The 6,381-nt window shown below is 41.9% G+C and overlaps 1 non-coding gene across 1 annotated transcript; it reads right to left on the minus strand.

Annotated features, from left to right (window-relative positions):
• Positions 1-2,118: 2,118 nt before the first annotated feature.
• TRNAQ-CUG (transfer RNA glutamine (anticodon CUG)) lies at positions 2,119-2,190 on the minus strand. The gene has a single exon. It is a non-coding gene; the product is annotated as a tRNA-Gln (tRNA).
• Positions 2,191-6,381: the final 4,191 nt, after the last annotated feature.

A 6,381-nucleotide genomic window follows, 5' to 3' on the forward strand; every position in this document is an offset into this window, starting at 1 on the left:
CCTTGTTTGATTCGCTTAATTCGCTTAATTGTGTCACTGCTGTCTAAATCTCTTTCTGGCGGATCTCGGTGGCCCTTGCCTCACCTGAGTGGAATTTATTTTGGGCTAGAATGGCTTCCGAAGGTCCATCAAAGTAGAACCCAGAACGCGTTCACCCTTGTTTTGCTTTCTAATAAGGCAAGGATGACCGCCGGAAGCAGTTTGCTGCTTGAAATTTATTGATTATGCGTATTTGCGACGCAAATGAACGGTGGCCTAGGGTGGTTTGGTTAATTCTAGCCGATTGGCGAAGGATGTCTGGCGGGAGCATTCGAATGTAAATAGAGAGATGGTTGAGAGCAGCCGACGAGCTGTGGCTAATTCGAGCTGATACTGCTGCCTTGCACGCCGTGCGCGCTTCCGCAGGCCAGATATGATAAAAAGGCGTGCTCGCTAGCGCTCGTCATATTATCCGCTGACCCGCGAGATTGCAGATAGATTGCTCCGCTCCAATCTAGCGTAAATGAGAGAGCGAGAGAGAAAGAGACCCCTGGCTCGTTCCCTTCTGGCAGCGCACGATTCCCTCTTTGTCAGCAGCAGCAGTAGCTGGCGAATGCAAAAACTTCCCTCGCAATCGAGATTTCGACCGACTGCTCTCCCAACTTCACCGCTTTTGGCCCACGTAATCACTTGCCACGGCGTTTCGCCTCTTCGACTTTACTCATCCAGCTTAAAAAAAGAGAGGAAAAGGCAACCGAGTAAGCATTTCAGCTAGGAAAAGGAATGAATTCATCAGAGGCTTTCAACTGCAGATTTTACACAGTCATATGAAAATAGAAAATTCCTTACCGAGTGCCTAACACTTGATAGATAAATATATATTTTTTTAAATTTAATATTGTATTTGTGTCTGTTTTGTTTTTAAAATAGAACTTTGGGGGATGGAAGGGGCTGAAATGATGAAGACCGATAAATTCAGATTTGACGAATTTTGTTGATGTATTGGTTTACAGTTGGAAATCCGATCGGATACTTAAATCAAGTACAAGAACTGAAATTGTTTTACAATAATAAGTGATAAATTCTTTTGTTAACTGACGGTTGGACTCACCCCTTTGAATCGGGTTCTGCACAATTAAACAAATCACGTCAGCACCGTGTGGCTGACGGACGAAAACTAAATTCTTATTTTAAAATCATCTTTCTGCTGTTAAACAATAATGCAAAATTACAATAATTCAAACCGCCGACAATTGTTGGCTTCCAACAAAAAGCAGGACCGCGTTGTTGTACCGCTACAGAACTAATTCAAATTATTGCATGCATGCACTGAATCTTCCATTTCCCCTCTAAGAGAATTCTCAAAAAAATCCTATCATATAAGAATTTCATTCCTGATTGAACACCGTAAACAAAACATTTAGATGATTTCTGATGGGATTTGCATCGATTTTCACCTGATGGCCTGATGCACACATCACTGGAGCTGCGTGGATTTGCAACAACTCTATATAGCTTCACGCGGGAATGTGCAGTCGCGGACTAATTTATTAATGGTTGTGCGCAGCGAAAGCAACATTTACCCATTATGCGAGTGTGTGGTCTCATAAATGGATTAAACCATTTCGCTAATGCTGCGCTGCACGCCTTTGTCCGCGAATCCAACTCAAGCAAATAGTTTAATGGAGGCTTATTTGGTGCCAGACTACTGAACGATGCTCCAGTTTCATTCAATATTATATTGCCCATCGTTTTTCTCCTTGTTGTGCTTAGTCCAAAGAGGAAAATGATTCATTTGTAATACACAGTACTGCTTCTTTTATTTAACACCTTGATACTTCCCTTTTCAAATCAGTATTCTGCTAGCTCATCTGAATTTTATGAATCGATATTCCCACAGAGTGAATGTTGGAGCCGATTGTTTGGTTTAATTAATGCAAGTCAAATAAGAGATTTGTCAATAATGAAAGAGGAAGCGGAAATAATGATAAAAATCTAATGAAGAGTAGGAAACCTAGTTTCGTATTATTGATTCATTTTTATTAGAAAATGTAACTTCAATATGTATTAATAACCGGAAAAATCTTAATTCACTTTCAGTGAGGTCATAATACATTGTATTTCCTGCAGGCAAAAGAAAGGTCCCACCGAGATTTGAACTCGGATCGCTGGATTCAGAGTCCAGAGTGCTAACCATTACACCATGGAACCGTTGAACGTGGGGAGAGCTCTACGCCAACTGAATTGGCAAATTGCCCCGTAGCAACCCAAAAATACGATCATCGCAGTAAAACACAACTAATAAAACAGGAGTTTCAAATTTAGAAACAAACAATCTTGACGATTTAAAATAGTCGACGGTCAATAGGGGTTGAGGGTTGAAGGTGAGCAACCCTGAAACCATTCAGCTGACCAGGGGAAGTCAAGCCAAGTCGAACGGTGTGCAGTTTTTGCATTTCTGACTGTTAGAACCCGAGATTTGGCGCTCGCAACATTTTCAAAACTAGAAATTTGGGGTTTTTTAAATTGAATTTCTCGAAAATAATGCTGAATATCACCTTAAAATTTTCACACAAGTTCACACGTTCCCTGAGACCACTTTTGAGGGGCGTTTCGGATTTTAAAGTGTGGTGTTAGTTTACAAAATCCTAAAAGCACCTGGAAATTTTCGAAAATGAGCATTATGTTGACCTTTGACGTTGAACAATGACCTCGAATTTAGAGTTCATTCGATCAGGCTTGACGAGACGAGTTCAACGCACACCTTTACTTTTAAAACTTTTAAAATTCTATTCTCAAATTCGCCAAAAATGGCCCGTAAAAACGAATAGATGGTGTTGAATTTCTTCAAATAATCTTGGCACCGCCAAAATTATCTGCGACCCGTGATTTCGATTTTATTTAGTGAGTATCTTATAAAATAAGTAATAATTTATAACGTATTAAAGTTGGCTTTTTCCCTTATTGTAAGGTCGGTGGTGGTTCAAGTGCAAGAGAATGGAGAGTAGCCGCGCATTTGGCAGCAAGAGTGACATGCAGAGCGCCGAGATGGGTGGCGAAAAAGCTGCAGCAGACCCGGCTGTTTGTGGATGCTGGATGGGATGAGCGTGGACGTGTCTCGCGTCCCAATTCGCACACAGTCGCCCGCGAGAGAGCGAGAGGTGATGTATGACAGAGCCCGTGTGTTTTACCAGAGGGAGGCGAAGCGAAGCGAAACACAAACACGCGGCGAGAGGAGCCAAATGAGAGAGCGGAAAAATGCTGTAGCTCTGCTCTGCACCAAACATATCATTCTTTGCGGCCGAGGCAAAGAAATTTAATGCTTGGCTACTTTTTTAACTCAATCGAGTCACTCGGAAATTAAGTCAGCCATTAGTTGCGTTTTCTATGGCATTGATTAGAAAAGTCTGATGTATTCTTAGAAAAGATTTACAACCTTATTTTTTATCTTTTGAGAAAACATCTGAAAGAAAAGACTGTCAAGACACATAAGGGGGAATCTTTGACTTTGCTATATACAAATTAAATTCTCGAAAAAAAAACAGCTAAATCCTTAAATGAGCAAGTTTATTCGTTGATGTCTTTATGCAATTTTTATGTCCTTGCATTCCCATTTGAAGCAGAAAGTTAGCAACGACTCTTGTGTAGCGGCCCTTTTTGCAACTTTTCATAGGCAAGAGCACTCGAAGAGCCAATTGTGCGTCGGTTACTTGCAAATAAAACACAATCGCAAACGCATCCTGCGTGCGGTCGGCCCCGACGCTTGTGTCTTTATTAGCACCCGAGTCGGCCGTTCGCGTACGTGTTTGCCTACGTGAGGCAGGCTGTTTGCTCGGCTAGATTTGACCTCTTGTCCGTTTGGCCAGGTTGGGGGCCCGCACGCTCACACAATGCGCACAAACCGGCCAATATTCGGCGCCACCGCCCGTACAAAAGGGTCCACTAACTGTTTAAACGGCGCGCTCGTCTGCACGACTGCTGCCTTCTGATTCCGGGCTTTTGTGTGCTGCACACATGCAGGGTGGGCCACACCTCCAATGCCAGGTGCGGACAAACGCACCGATAATGACACTTGCAACCTGACTTGCTTTAAGCTGCCTCGTTTAAATAACAGATAAATAGGGATGTGCAAAACAATTATCAACTGTCATTTGGACTGTAAATATAATCACATGCATGGCTTATCAAGCATTTTAAAAATCAATTATTGATACAAAACCAATTAATTTAACTAGAGTTTTAGCATCTAAAGAAATCACAATAAAACGTTAAATTTTATACAATTTTCCCGCGCTTTGCGAGATGTACCACTCCTTTTACATATTCCGGAGAACCACGCTCCAAAATAAAATTTGTTTCAAATTCGAACTGTCATTATACTGCTTAAATTTCACGATTTTTCCGACTTTCCATTGTTTTGTAACACATGCCACTCCTTTTTCATTTCCCGGGAAACCACGCCCTGATTTCAAATCTTATGTGCGGCATTCTTAGGAAAAACGAAAAATTTACGAATTTATTTGCTTCCTGACACGTTGCACGCCTTAATTTTTAAATTTCTACGGAACTATACCTTCATTTTAAAATTCCGGCGAATTACGCCCTCTCCCAGTTGAAACGTTTTCAAGCAAAAAACTCGATTTTTTGGTACATTCTCTGCGTGTTGTTTGTTCGGAAAAAACCTGGCAGTTGTAGAATTTAATTCTCATGACACAAAACAATTTTCTTTCTGGCAGATTTAATTTAGCAGTACGTGGGATAAACCAGGATTTTCACCTCTTTGTCGAATTTAAATCATTTGGCTGGAAATGTAGTTTTTCACTGGTTAGTGTGACGTAATAAAATATTTCAGCGCTCATTTGAGCCACTTTTTTACTGCACAATCCTTTTAGTGCCTCTTTTACGGTTAAAATAAAATTTAATTTTGCCCTGTGAGTTTTGGACCATCCCTGGTGCGCGCATGGTTTATTTCATTGCGTTAATGAACTCACTTGGCGGCGCAGCCGTAATCCGGAGAGCAGCGAGGAAAGCCTTCCTTTGCGTTGCTGCTGCCGTTGGAAAATTGCGAAGATTGCTTTTGCAAACACGGACGATTTGGCCCGCGTCGGCAGCAAAGGAATATAATAATTTCGGGTCCTCGCCACCGCCTGGGCGACGGTAATTTGATTTGCGCTCTCGCAGCTTTTCCAGCCTTTTGATGCTTTTTACCGGCCGCGTGCGTCTGTCTCCCTTCGGCTCCCTTGCAGGAATTGGAGCAAAGTGCGTGCTCTCTCTCTCTCTCTCTTTTCCGGCGGGCTATTTATTTTGCGCCGGCTGGCGCGCGTGCCTCGTAATTTAATTTGCTGCGTGCGACAAAAGACCTCTTTCGTTCAATGCATCCAAACCCAAAACCACTACAAGTGCTGAGAATTTTTCCTCCTTCAGAATAAGTTTTCTTCGCTGCTGCAGAGTTTCACCTCGACTTGTAATGAAATGAACTTCTTAAAAAGAGCTGCGCATTTAGTTCGCGAAAACATGATTAATCGAGGTCTTGGTATAATGTGGAACCTTTTCCCAGATCATAACTCAATAAGCACGGATAATGATTCTAATAACACCGTTCAATTATGCAGAAAATCAAGACTCGCTCTGCTAGTAAACTGTGTGAAGTTGCCCGGGAAACAGGAAGACCTGCTCTCATTATATTTTTGAATATGCTGGCTGATTCGTCCTTATTAATTAAAATGAAAGGATACTGTAAGTTGAAAAATAATGAAAGAAATGGCTTGGAAATAAATAAAATATATTTTTATACTTAAAACATCTTTTTTGGTAGTCCCAATTCCTGAGGCTTAAATTAGAATAGGCAGCTGAATCAATTGGTCAACTGGAAAATTTGCGGCAACGTAAAAACAATTACATAATTTTGGATTGTTTTTGGTCTGAACCTACAGCCACAAGACTTCCAGCGACCAATCAGAGAAGGGAGCGGTTCTCTGATTGTTTTAAGATCGAGACGGCAGTGCCACAGCGACAGCCAGCGAAAGCGAGTTAAGCGACAAGGCAGGTCAGCCCCAGTATTCAGCCTTGTCATTTACATTGGCTGTCGCTGTGGCGCTGCCATCGTTCCGTCAAGATACCAATCAGAGAACCACTCGCTTCACTGATTGGTCGCCGGCGTTCTTGTTTAGACCAACAACCGCCCAAGTAACGGTTTATACGTTTCCACGGTTTCCACCTATTAGCGGCATTTTGTGACGGCCTTTCGACTGATTGAATCAGCTGCCCATCCTAATTCGGCCTTCAAGAATATCCGAAATTAAATTCCTGTGCTACTTTTAGACGCATATGAATTCAAATTAATTTCTAGGATTCATCGCAAAAACAGGAGGGACAGAGGACGGATTAAAATTCATAGATCAT

Source organism: Cloeon dipterum, chromosome 1 (genome assembly GCF_949628265.1).
Source record: "Cloeon dipterum chromosome 1, ieCloDipt1.1, whole genome shotgun sequence".
In the NCBI taxonomy this organism is placed as follows: domain Eukaryota; kingdom Metazoa; phylum Arthropoda; class Insecta; order Ephemeroptera; family Baetidae; genus Cloeon; species Cloeon dipterum.